The sequence below is a fragment of the Theropithecus gelada genome, chromosome X, assembly GCF_003255815.1.
Source record: "Theropithecus gelada isolate Dixy chromosome X, Tgel_1.0, whole genome shotgun sequence".
Taxonomy (NCBI): domain Eukaryota; kingdom Metazoa; phylum Chordata; class Mammalia; order Primates; family Cercopithecidae; genus Theropithecus; species Theropithecus gelada.
This window is the reverse complement of record NC_037689.1, coordinates 3263183-3276487: the sequence shown is the minus strand read 5'-3', so window position 1 is coordinate 3276487 and position 13305 is coordinate 3263183. Positions and strand designations below refer to the sequence as shown.

At 39.1% G+C, this 13305-nt stretch overlaps 1 pseudogene; it reads left to right on the top strand.

Annotated features, from left to right (window-relative positions):
• Nucleotides 1-9360: 9360 nt before the first annotated feature.
• On the top strand, nt 9361-10633 carry LOC112616195 (annotated as a pseudogene).
• Nucleotides 10634-13305: the final 2672 nt, after the last annotated feature.

The following is a 13305-nucleotide window of genomic DNA, read 5'->3' as shown; positions in this document are numbered from 1 at the left end:
TGGTAAAAAAAAAAAAAAAAATATATATATATATATATATATATATATATATATATATATATATAGGAACAGTGGTTTTCTCAATCTTGGCTGCTCTTTGGAAATACCTCGGAGGGGAATGGATTAAAAATAGTGATAACTGGGTCCCAATCCTTAGACATTCTGATGTAATTGGTGTAGGTTACAGTTTGGACACTGGGATTGTTCTTAATTGACCCAGGTGACTCAGATGCACAGCTGCGGCTGAAAATCATGGCTTCGGAGTTGCGTTTCTGAGGGAGCCTCAAGTAGTTATTTAGTTCTTGTTTATACTCTGGCTGAGTAAGATAACAGTTAGTCCATCCATTTATATCAAGGACATTCCCTGCTACAATTTGGTAAGCTATTTATTGTAGGGAAAAATACTTTTTTGTCATTGTTGCAATTTTTATTGCCTTCATTCATTTCTCAGAGGGGAAAAATTGACAATTAAGATGTGTAATGGACCATTTTTAGAGCGAAGTGAGGAGGTGACTGGAGACCATATGTTGCCCACGAACAGAGTCTTCAGCAAACATTGAAGAGAAAAATACTTTTTAATAACAGACTCCAATCACTTATTCATTTATTTAGAAAACATCAAAAAGGACTATATTAATTTCCTATTGTTGCTGTAACAAGTTACCACAAACTTAGTGTATTAAAACAACACAAATTTATTATGTAATAGTTCTGAAGGTCAGAACGCCTAAAATCAAAGTGTTGGATACTGCATTCTTTCTGATGGCTCTAGGGAAGAATTTGTTTCCTTGCCTCTTCTGGTTTCCAGAGGCTACTCATGTTCCTTGGCACAAGGCTGCATCACTTCCACCTCTCTGTTGTCACATCTTCTCTGACCCCTGCCTTCCTCTTATAAGGACTCTTGTGATTACAGTGGACCCACTTGGGTAATCTAGGATAATTCGGCAATTTCACCTGTCTTAATCACATCTGCAAAATTCCTTTGGACATGTAAGGTAACATATTCATAGATTCCAGGGATTAGAATGTGGGCTTCTTTGGGGGAGGTCCTCATTCAGCCTTCCACAGGGATTAAAGATGACACTGGTACTATGACTGCTAATATTTACTTATGTCCTCTATAACACATCACAAATACCTAATGATTATTTATTGTGGACCAGGCCCCGTGATAAATGCATTAATGCCATTATCTCAGTTAAACTTATGATGTGGATATTATTAATATCCCCATATTTTGTATGAGAAAACAGGTGCATAGAGATTGTGATTTGCTCAAACTCACATAACAACTAAGTGGTGAAGTCAGATTTCAAACCCACGTGAGTCTTGAGTTCAATGCCCTAATCATCATCAAAGATTACATTTTCTAGTACTTTTGACTTTAAGGGCTTAGGTATTCATTCCATAGATAAGGTAGTTGTTCGAGTGTGTATCAAACATCACGCTACAGGTACGGTAGTGAACAAGATGAAGTTCCTGCCTGACATCTTGGAGCTCACATTCTTGAGGAGTGTATAGCAAAGTAATCAGAGAAACAAATAATGTTAAGTAGTGGTGAGTGCTGCAAGGCAAATTAAAGCCGGGTATAGGGATACAAAATGACAGGAAGTGAGGATGCCCCATTGAGCTATTGTAAATAAAGTAGTCAGAGGAACCTTCTAAGAAGAAATTACTGTGTTCATGGATGAGAATACTCAATTTTAAGATGGCATTTCTCCTCCAACTGATCTACAGCTTCACCCCAATCCCTCAAAATCCCAGGTGGCTTTTTTTTTTTTTTTGCAGAAATTGATAAGGTGACCCTAAAATAAATATTTGAATACGAAGGGCCCAGAATATCCAAAACAAACTTGTAGAGAATTTAGAGGATTCGTATTTCCAAATTTCAAAACTTACTATAAAGCTATGTTAATAGATAGTGTGGTACTTGCATAAGGATAGACATTTAGATAAATGGAATAGAATTGAGCCCAGAAATAATCCCATGTGTCTATGGCCAATCAATTTTCATTAAAGGTGCCAAAACAATTCAATGGGATAAAGAATAGTCTTTTCAGCAAATGGTGGTGAGATAACGTGATACCCACACGTGAAAATTGGACCCCTACCTCATACCATACATAATTGTGTAAAGAGCAAAAACTATAAAATTCTTAAAAGAAAACATAAATGTAAATGTTGTGATTTGGGTTAGGCAATGCCTTTTTAGATAGGACACCAAAGGTACAAACAAGCAATCAAACTATATATATATATGTCCATATATATACATATATATATATTTTTCTAAATTAAAAACCTTAGTGCTCCAGAAAAAGCTCAAGTAAGTGAAATAACCCATAGAATAGGAAAACATATTTGCAAATCATACTATTTGTAAGAGTCTGATATCCAGATTATATAAAGGACTCTTATAACTCAGTGATTAGAAGACAGATAACCCAATTAAAAAATAGGCAAAGGATTTGAATAAACGTTTCTCCAAAGAAGATAGTCAAATGGCCATATGAGAGAAAGCCTCACATCCTTAGTAATTAGGAAAATGCAAACAAAACCACAATGAGAAGCCACTTTATACTCACCAGGGTAACCATAATAGAAAAAAATGAAAAGTAAGTGTTGTGAATGTGGAGAAATCAGTGCCTTCAAACATTATTTGTGGAAATGTAAAAAATCCAGTCACTTTGGAAAAGAGTTTGACAATTCCTCAAACAGATGAAACTGATTTATAATGTGCCCTAGCAATTCCACATATTGGTATCTACTAAAGAGGAATGAAAATATATATCCACACAAAGATTTACATGTGAATGTTCACAGCAGGATTAATCATAATAGCCAAGAAGCAGAAAAAATCTCAATGTTCATCATCTGACAGATGGTTAAACAAAATATAGTATATCCATACAATGGAATAATATTCAATAGTGGGCAGGATGAACCTTAAAACATTATGCTAAGTGAAAGAAGCTAGATGTAAGAAACCACATGTTGCGTGATTCTATGTATACAAAATGTTCAGAACAGTAACAGAAGGTAGATTAATGTTTGACTAGCACTATGGGTAAGAATAGGGAGGACTGCAAATGTGCATGAGGGATCTTTTTAAAGTAAGGGAAATGTTATAAAATTGGATTGTGGTGAGAGTTGTACAACTTCAAATTTACTACAATTTATTAAATTATACTATTAAAGCTAGTGAACTTTATAGTACATATAACTCAACAAGGCTGTTAAAGAGGAAAAAAGGTGATATTTGAGCAGACAAATGAATGACAAGAAGGACAAGCCATGCCAAGAACCTGGGTGAAAAAAATTATAGGAAGAAGGAACAGCAAGCTAAAAAGTCCTGGGCAGGAGGGTTCTTAGAGTTTTTGAAGAATAGTGAAAATGACACTGTGACTAAAATTCTGCCTGTGTGATAGTAGTAGGAGATGAGGTCAGAGAAGAGTCAGAAGATCTGATCGTGAAGGGCCTTGTAAGCAAATGTAAAGATTCCAAGTTTTACTGTATGTGTGATGATAGCCATAAGAGGATTTTGAGCAGAGGAGTGATGTCATCTGCTTTATGTTTTTAAAGGTAACTCTCACTACTGTGTATTGAAAAAGCTATAGTGGAAGGACTTAGGAGTACATTGCCATGTTTCTGGGGTTTAAACTGGGCAAACAAAAAATGTTTTATGGGAGTAATAATTGAGTAAGAAAGTTCAGGCTGTTGAGTTAGTTAAGCTCAAGTACTGATTGGGCACCCAATATTGCTCAGCATTTCATTAGGTTCTGTACCAAGACTTTGTCTCTGATATTTAGAATTTAAGGGCTGCGAAGACAGGGACAGAGTCTTCCTTGTTCACTGCTGTATCCTTAGCTCCTAGAGTTGCACCTGGTAGGTGATCAAGATATACTCATTACATGATTGAATAAATGAATGTAGGAGCTTTAGAACATAAATCATACAGTGTGTTTATTTTATTCCAATGAGTTGCCAATATTTAAAAGTCAAGAAATTCCATATAAAGATAGGAATTTTCAGCTTTTATGGTGATATTGGAGCTCTATTTCTCCATCCATTTAGAGGAGATATGCCCTGACCAGTTTCAACAGTTCCCACTCAGGCGGTTCACTCACATATATTACCTATCTCATCTGTATAAGCATCATGGGACTTCTCAGCCTTCCTAATCACATGAGCCAATTCCTTCTAATAAATATCTATCTATTATCTATCTGTCTATCTTTCTTTCTTTCTTTCTTTCTTTCTTTTCTTTTTCTTTCTTTCTTTCTGTCTATCTGTCTATATGCTATTTGTTCTGTTTCTCTGGATAACGTTCACTAATTCAAAGACATTTTGTTTATCCATTTCTCTATAAGTGGAAATTAGGGTTGCTTCTACTTCTTGGCTATTGTGAATAAAACTGCTATGAACATAGGTATACAAATATGTCTTTGAGACTCTGCTTTTGACTTTTTTTGTATATACACCCAAAAGTGAGATTACTAAATCACGTGGTGTATTATTTTTTATTTTGGTCAGAACTTTCATGCTGTTTTCCATAAGGCTTGTACCACTGTTGGTGTACAGTCCTACCAACAGTGCATAGTGGTTCCAATTTCTCCACATCCTGACCAATACATGTTCTTTTCTGCTTTTCTTTTGATGGTAGATATTTTAATAGATGAGGTGATATTTCATTGTGGTTCTAATTTGAATCTCTCTGATGATTAGTGGTGTTGAACGTCTTTCCATATGCTTATTGGTCATTTGTATATCATCTTGGGAGAAATGTTTATTCAAGTCAGTTGCCCATTTGTATTTAACATTTTGTTGTTGAGTTGCAGGAATTCTTTATGGATGCTGAATATTAACCTTTTATCTGATATTTTATTTGTATTTTCTCCCATTTTATAAGTTGCCTTTTCAGTCTGTGGATCATGTCCTTTGATACGTAAGTTTTTAAGTGTGATGTACTTCCATTTGTCCATTTTTGTTTTGATTGCCTATGCTTTTGGTGACATATCCAAGAAATCATTGTCAAGTTCAATGTCATGAAACTTTACCCCACTGTTTTTTTTAGGAACTTTATAGTTTTTGGTTGTTAGGTCTTTGATCCATTTTGTTTGTTTGTTTTTTTATTATTATTATACTTTAAGTTCTAGGGTACATGTGCATAACGTGCAGGTTTGTTACATATGTATACTTGTGCCATGTTGGTGTGCTGCACCCATCAACTCGTCAGCACCCATCAACTCGTCATTTACATCAGGTAATTTTTGTATATGGTGTAAGATAAGGGTCCAGTTTTATTCTTCTGCATGTGGTTATTCAGTTTCCCTAATGTCACTTGTTGAGGAGACTGTCCTTTCCTCATTGAGTGGTCTTGGCACCCCTGTCAAATATCATTTAACCATATATGTAACAGTTTATATCTTGGCTCTCTGTTGTATTACATTGGTATATTTTTCTGTCTTTATGCCAGTACTACAATGTATTTACCACTGTAACCTATATTAAGTTTTGAAATCAGGAACTGTGAAGCTTCCAAATTTGTTGTTCTTTTCGGAAATGGCTTTGACTATTCAGGGTCCCTTGAGATTCCACATGAATTTTAGGAAGAAGTTTTCTATTTCTGCAAAAAATACTGTTGGGATTTTTATAAGGATTGCATTGAATCTGTAGATTGCTTTGAGTAGTAGTGGCTTCTTAACAATATTAAGTCGTCTAGTCTATGAACATTAACACAGGATGTGTTTCCATTTATTTGTGTTTTCATTATTTTCTTTCAGCCATGTTAGGTATTTTTCAGTGCACATGTCTTTTGCCTCCTTGGTTAGGTTTATCCTTAAGTATTTTATTATTGTTGATGCTATTGTAAATGGAATTGTTTCTTTAATTTCCTTTTTCAGATTATTCACTGTTAATTGCTTGGTGATATTTTTTAAAGTTTAATTTATAATTATGTAACTTTGGAGGTTGAGACTGAGAAAATCACAGAATATTTATATGCAGAATATTATTAAATTTATCAATTTTGGGAATAATAATGGCATATAATGAGGCTTTACTATATTCCAGGCATTAAGTGTTTATCATAAACTCATTTGATTTATAACAACCCTATAAAGTGTATACTATTATTATTCTCATTTAACATATGAGAAAACTAATGCATGGAGAGGTTAAATAACTTTTTCAAGATTACACATCCAGGAAGCTTTAGATGCAAGAATAGAAAAATAAAATCGTATTATGTTTAGCTAGATAAAATAAATTAGCTTGTAATAATTTGACACTTACTCCTTTGACTGGGTCTTAGGAATAAATTTGCTCCACTTCTGATGTAACAGATGTAAGAGAAAAAGATCAGCTAAGATTTGGCTCTTGTTCTCATGAACAGACATGCAGTATGAATAGAAGGAACTTTGAATACCAGTCAAAGAATAGGACTGTCTTATAGCTATGAGACTCAGCTTAACTTCCTCATTATTTCCTTTATAAGAGGTAAGGTAATATAAACTGGATTGGGCAGTGGAAGAGTGAGACACTGTTGCAGCATCAACCAATGCCTGCTACAGGAGGTTTTATACGTTTAATCAGTCATATTTTATCTGAAGAAGGACTCTCAGGCTGTGAGAATCTCTCCTTGGAAACAGAAATGAGAAAATGGGGGATGTGTAATTTTTGCTATTTTATTTTCTTTTTGTTTCCTATACCCAAATAAATGGGCCTTTTCAATTTTTAAATCCCTGGTTAAGCATATTTTTACTGTTATAAATGCACGGAGATAAACTTCATTCAATCAGAATGCCCTGCCTGGTGGGATAGAGAGAACAGAAATGGAATCCCCAAAAGTTACTGAAAGTAGTCTAGAACATCTTGCAACAACAAATGAATTACTTGTTACAAATATTATAGAGAGTATTTAAGCACTAATTGGAGAGTAGGAATAGATAAGGTTCTTGTCAACTCTAAGAAAATATGATTAAATATAATCATAGAAGAGAGATGGTTTGGGCAGACCCACCACTGTCCCTTCTGGTGCATGCATACAGGCAGGCCTGCAGGCACACACATGTGTGCAGACCCACCACCGCCCCACTGACATGCACATTTGTGAGGACCCCTGCCACCCTACTGATGCACATTTGTAAGGGGGATCACCACTGCCCTGCCAGAGCTCTTTTTCCGACAGACCCATCAGACTGTTGTTGCTGCAGGACTGGGAAATGCTGGTCCCACCAGTGCAGATGGTGCTTAACCTCAAGGAAGCAGAGAACAAAGTCGTAGGCCAGGTCCCAGTCCCTCAGGGTAAGAGTATGTAGTCCAAAAGTGCTGAGCTAAGCAAGCCTTGGCTCCATGAAAGCTTCTAGAAATGAAGCCAATAGATTAAAACCAAATTATGTCACATTGAAACCCTCAAGAGCATGGAAGAATATACAAATAAAAAACCACATCCAAAACACAGCAACTTTGAAGATTAAAGAAACATCAGGCCATGCAGATGATAAAGAACCAGTGCTAGAACTCTGGCAACTCTAAAAGCCAGAGTGTCTTCTTACCTCCAAATGACTATACTAGCTCTCCAGCAATGGTTCTTAACCAGAGTTAAATGGCTGAAATGACAGACATACAATTCAGAATCTGGATGGCAAAGAAGCTCATCAAGATACAGGAGATGGTTGAAACCCATTCTTAGGAACACAGTGAAATGGTCCAGGAGTTGAAAGATGATATAGCTATTTTAAGAAAGAACCAAACGATTTTAGGAAATAAAGAACTCACTATAGAAATTTTAGAATGCAATCGGAAGCACTAATAATAAAACAGACCAAGCCGAACAAAGAATCTCAGAGCTCAAAGACTGCTCTTTCAAATCAATGCAGTCAGAATAAAAAAAGAATAAAAATGAATGAAACCTCCAAGAAATATGGGATTATGTAAAGAGACCAAACCTATGACACATTGCATTCTTGAAAGAGATGGAAACAGAGGAAGCAACTTGGAAAACATATTTGAGGATACAGTCCATGAAATTTTTTCCAACTTCATTGGAGAGATTGAAATGCAAATTTAGGAAATGAAAAAAACAAAACAAAACAAAAAACCTTTGCAAATTACTATAGGAGGTGACCATTCCCAAGACACATAGTCATCAGATGCTCCAGTTAACAAGAAAGAAAAAAAAAATCACAAAGGCAACTAGAAAGAAGGAGCAGGTTATGTACAAAGGAAACCCCATCAAGCTAACTTAAGTGAGTCTTTCAGCAGAGACTTGCAAGCCAGAGACATTGGAGGCCTATAATCAGCATCACTAAAGAAAAGAAATTTCAACCAAGAATCTCATACCCTGCCAAACTAAGTTTCAAAAATGGAGAAATAAGATTATTTTCATACAAGCAAGTGATAGAATTCAGTACCACAAAACCTGCCTTCAAAGAAGTCCTTGACTGGGTGTGGTGGCTCATGCCTATAATCCCAGCACTTTGGGAGGCTGAGGTGGGTTGATCACCTGAGGTCAGGAGTTCGAGACTAGCCTGACCAACATGGAGAAACCCCATCTCTACTAAAAATACAAAATTAGCCAGTCGTGGTGATGCATGCCTGTAATCCCAGCTACTGGGGAGGCTGAGGCAGGAGAATCACTTGAACCCGGGGGGCAGAGGTTGTGGTGAGCCAAGAGCACACCATTTCACTCCTGCCTGGACAACAAGAGTGAAACTCTGTCAAAAAAAAAAAGGAAGAAGACGAGGAAGAGGAGGAGGAGGAGGAAAGAAGAAGGAGGAGGAGGAGAAGGAGAAGGAAAGGAGAAAAGTAGAAGAAGAGGTAGCCCTTAAGGGAGTGCTAAACATGGAAATGAAATACCAGTATATGGCACCACAAAAACACACTTAAGTGCATATCCCAATGACACTATAAAGGAATTATACAATCAAGTCTACATAACAACCAGTTAACAACCTGATAACAGGACCAGTTTTTCACATATCAGATTAACCTTGAAATTACACTGGCTTAATGCCCAACTTAAAAGGCACAGAGTATCAAGCTGGATAAAGAAGCTAGACACAACTGTATGCTGTCTCCAAGAGACCCATCTCATCTGAAATGACACCCATAGTTCAATGTAAAGGAATGGATATAGGTCTCTCAGGAAAACAGAAAGCAAAAGAGAGTAGGGGCTGTTATTCTTATTTCAGACCAAATAGACTTTAAACCAACAATGATAAAAAAAAAAAAAAGCAATACATGATATAAAGGTTCAATTCATTCAATTCAACAAGACTTAACAATTCTAAATATGGCCCACTCTCCCTCCATTCTGTCCTGTGGCTGCCCACTGCCCTCCTACTGTTCAGTGTGGCCCTGCTGCACTCCAGCCATGTCCTCTCCAGGATCCCCACCGCCTTCCACCCAGGCCTCACCACCATGGCCTCTGCCACAGCCAGGTCCTGGTGGACCTGTGTGGAGATGGGACTTCCAGATCCATTCTGGGAGTCACTGAAGCCTTTCAGAGGGACACCAATAGCAAAAAGATGAATCTGGGAGTTTGTGCCTACTAGGATGATAATGGAAAGCCTTACATGCTGCTTAATGTCAACAAGGAAGAGGCCTAGATTACCACAAAAAATTTGGACGAGGAACACCTGCCCATTGGGGGACTGGCTGAATTTTGCACAGCATCTGCAGATCTAGTCCTGGGTGAGAATAGTGAAGTGTTGAAAAGTGGCCAGTTATTCACTGTGCATACCATTTCTGGAACTGGGACCTTAAGGATCAGAGCCAGTTTTCTGCAAAGAATTTTTAAACTCAGCTGAGATGTCCAAACCATCCTGGGGAAATCACACACCCATCTCCAGGGATACTGGCATGCAGCTACAAATTTATTGTTACTATGACCCCAAGACTTGGTGTTTTGACTTCACAGGTCGTATGGAGGACATTTCAAAAATGCCATAGCAAAATGTTTTTCTGCATGCCTGTGCCCATAATCCCATCGGAGTGGAACCTCGTCTAGAGCAGTGGAAGGAAATAGCAACAGTGGTGAAGAAAAATAATCTCTTTGCATTCTTTGACATGGCCTAGCAAGGCTTTGCTAGTGGTGATTGTAACAAGGATGGCTGGGCTGTGCGCCACTTCATCAAACAGCATTAATTTTTGTCTCTGCCAATCATATGCCAAGAACATGGAATTATCCAGCGAGTGTGTGGGAGCCTTCACTGTGGTTTGCATAGATGCAGATGAAGCCAAAAATGTAGAGTCAACAGTTGAAGATCTTGATCCATCCCATGTATTGTAATCCTCCCCTCAGTGGAGCCCAGATTGCTTCTAACATTCTTAACACCCAAATTTGCAAAAACAATGGTTGCAAGAAGTGAAAAGCATAGCCAGCCACATGACTAGCATGCAGACTCAGCTGGTCTCCAACCTCAAGAAGGAGGGTTCTGCCCACATCGGGGAACACATAACTGACCAAATGGGCATGTTTTGTTTCACAGGGCTAAAGCCTGATCAGGTGGAGCAGCTGACCAATGAATTCTCCGTCTACATGACAGAGGACAGCCACATCTCTGTGGCAGGGGTCACCTTCAGCAACATGGGCTACCATGCCCATGCCATTCACCAGGTCACCAAGTAATAGCACTGGTGCAAGGAAGCAGAAACAACCTTTCTGTCTTCAGTCTCTGCTGTTGGGAGCTTGACACAGAGGATGACAGAGGGTGGATGGTGGTGAGTAGATCATTTCTTTCAGCCGCATTGTTTAACAACACTCAGCAATTGAATGTTTCTCAGAAAAGAACATGTAGTGACATAGGGCCGAGGCATCCATGGTTGGTGTCTGGAACATCGTGGCTTTAAACCAAACTCTCCCCTGTCCTTTTATCTCCCAACTTCTCTCAAAGAGTTTATACATGCAAGAAAGTCATCACACCAAAAAACATGTCAGTTATACCATTGCAATATTTCAGAAACTTTAACTGAAGTGTAATACAGTGTTGGGGTTCCTCATGGGAAACAGCACACATTGCAGGCTTTGAGAGAAGACCTGCTTCTATCATGAACAGTCAGCATTGTGTCTCTCCTCCCATGATAGAGCAACCTTAACAACAGACCATATTGCATTTTATGAAAACCAATGAGTCTGCTGACACTACAGCAAGGAAAAAAAAAAGATGTTGTTTTCTGTCTTATTTAAGAAAAAGAGAAGGCTCTCTCTTCTCCCTTGTCATTGTTTTTTTCCTTATAGACAAAGATTTTTAACTAATGTAGATTTTCATCCCATTCTACTGCTTGATTGATCATCAACCCCATCCTGTTGTGATTTATTTAAAAATAAAGAACATAATTTTCTGCTGATACCTTACCATCACCTTTCTCAGCAAAGAATAGTGGAGAGTAGGTAACTGCACTTTATCTCAGCATCCTCCTCAATGATTGTATATTTGTCTTCTGATGAGATGTTGTCTCTGCCCAGGTGGACCTACTCCCTTTGTTGAATGTACTTGTGCAGTAACTCATTTCACATCATGAGTCAGGTGGCACAAGGCAATACCAGGAAATAGGATATTCTAGGCTTTATGTGCTGCCAGCTGGGATCAAACTTCACCCTTTCTACAGAACAACCATCTGCTCTAATCATATAGACTTATTGCAGCCTGGTTTCTCTGTTACAATAAAATTACTGTAGACACTCAACCTCAAAAAATAAAAAACGTGAGGGCGGAGCAAGATGGCTGAATAGGAAGAGCTCCAGTCTCCAGCTCCCAGCCTGAGCAACACAGAAGACAGGTGATTTCTGCATTTTCAACTGAGGTACTGGGTTCATCTCACTAGGGATTGTCGGACAATCTGTGCTGCTCAGCTGCTGCAGCCTAACCAGAGAGAGCTGAAGCAGGGCCAGGCATCGCCTCACCTGGGAAGCACAAGGGGGAAGGGAATCCCTTTTCCTAGCCAGGGGAACTGAGACACACAACACCTGGAAATCAGGTAATCCCACCCCAATACTGCGCTTTACCAAGGGACTTAGCAAACGGGCACACCAGGAGACTATATCCCACTCCTGGCTGGGAGGGTCCCATGCCCACGGAGCCTCCTTCATTGCTAGCACAGCAGTCTGCTATCTAACTGCAAGGCAGCAGGGAGGCTGCGGGAGGGGCGCCCGCCATTGCTGAGGCTTAAGTAGGTAAACAAAGCCTCTGGGAAGCTCAAACTGGGTGGAGTTCACAGCAGCTCAAGGAAGCCTGCCCGTCTCTGTAGACTCCACCTCTACGGACATGGCACAGCTAAACAACAACAACAACAACAAAAGCAGCTGAAACCTCTGCAGACGCAAATGACTCTGTCTGACACCTTTAAAGAGAGCAGTGGATCTCACAACACGGAGGTTGAGATCTGAGAACAGACAGACTACCTGATCAAGTGGGTCCCTGACCCCTGAGTAGCCTAACTGGGAGACATCCCCACCAGGGGCAGACCGACACCCCACACCTCACACGGTGGAGTACACCCCTGAGAGGAAGCCTCCAAAGCAAGAATCAGACAGGTACACTCGCTGTTCAGCAATATTCTATCTTCTGCAGCCTCTGCTGCTGATACCCAGGCAAACAGGGTCTGGAGTGGACCTCAAGCAATCTCCAACAGACCTACAGCTGAGGGTCCTGACTGTTAGAAGGAAAACTAACAAACAGGAAGGACACCCACACCAAAACCCTATCAGTGCGTCACCATCATCAAAGACCAGAGGCAGATAAAACCACAAAGATGGGGAAAAAGCAGGGCAGAAAAGCTGGAAATTCAAAAAATAAGAGCGCATCTGCCCCTGCAAAGGAACGCAGCTTATCGCCAGCAACCGATCAAAGCCGGACGGAGAATGACTTTGACGAGATGAGAGAAGAAGGCTTCAGTCCATCAAATTTCTCAGAGCTAAAGGAGGAATTACGTACCCAGTGCCAAGAAACTAAAAATCTTGAAAAAAGAGTGGAAGAATTGATAACTTGAATAATTAACGCAGAGAAGGCCATAAACGGACTGACAGAGATGAAAACCATGACACGAGAAATACATGACAAATGCACAAGCTTCAGTAACCGACTCGATCAACTGGAAGAAAGACTATCAGCGATTGAGGATCAAATGAATGAAATGAAGCGAGAAGAGAAATCCAAGGAAAAAAGAAGAAAAAGAAATGAACAAAGCCTGCAAGAAGTATGGGATTATGTAAAAAGACCAAATCTACGTCTGATTGGGGTGCCTGAAAATGAGGGGGAAAATGGAACCAAGTTGGAAAACACTCTTCAGGATATCATCCAG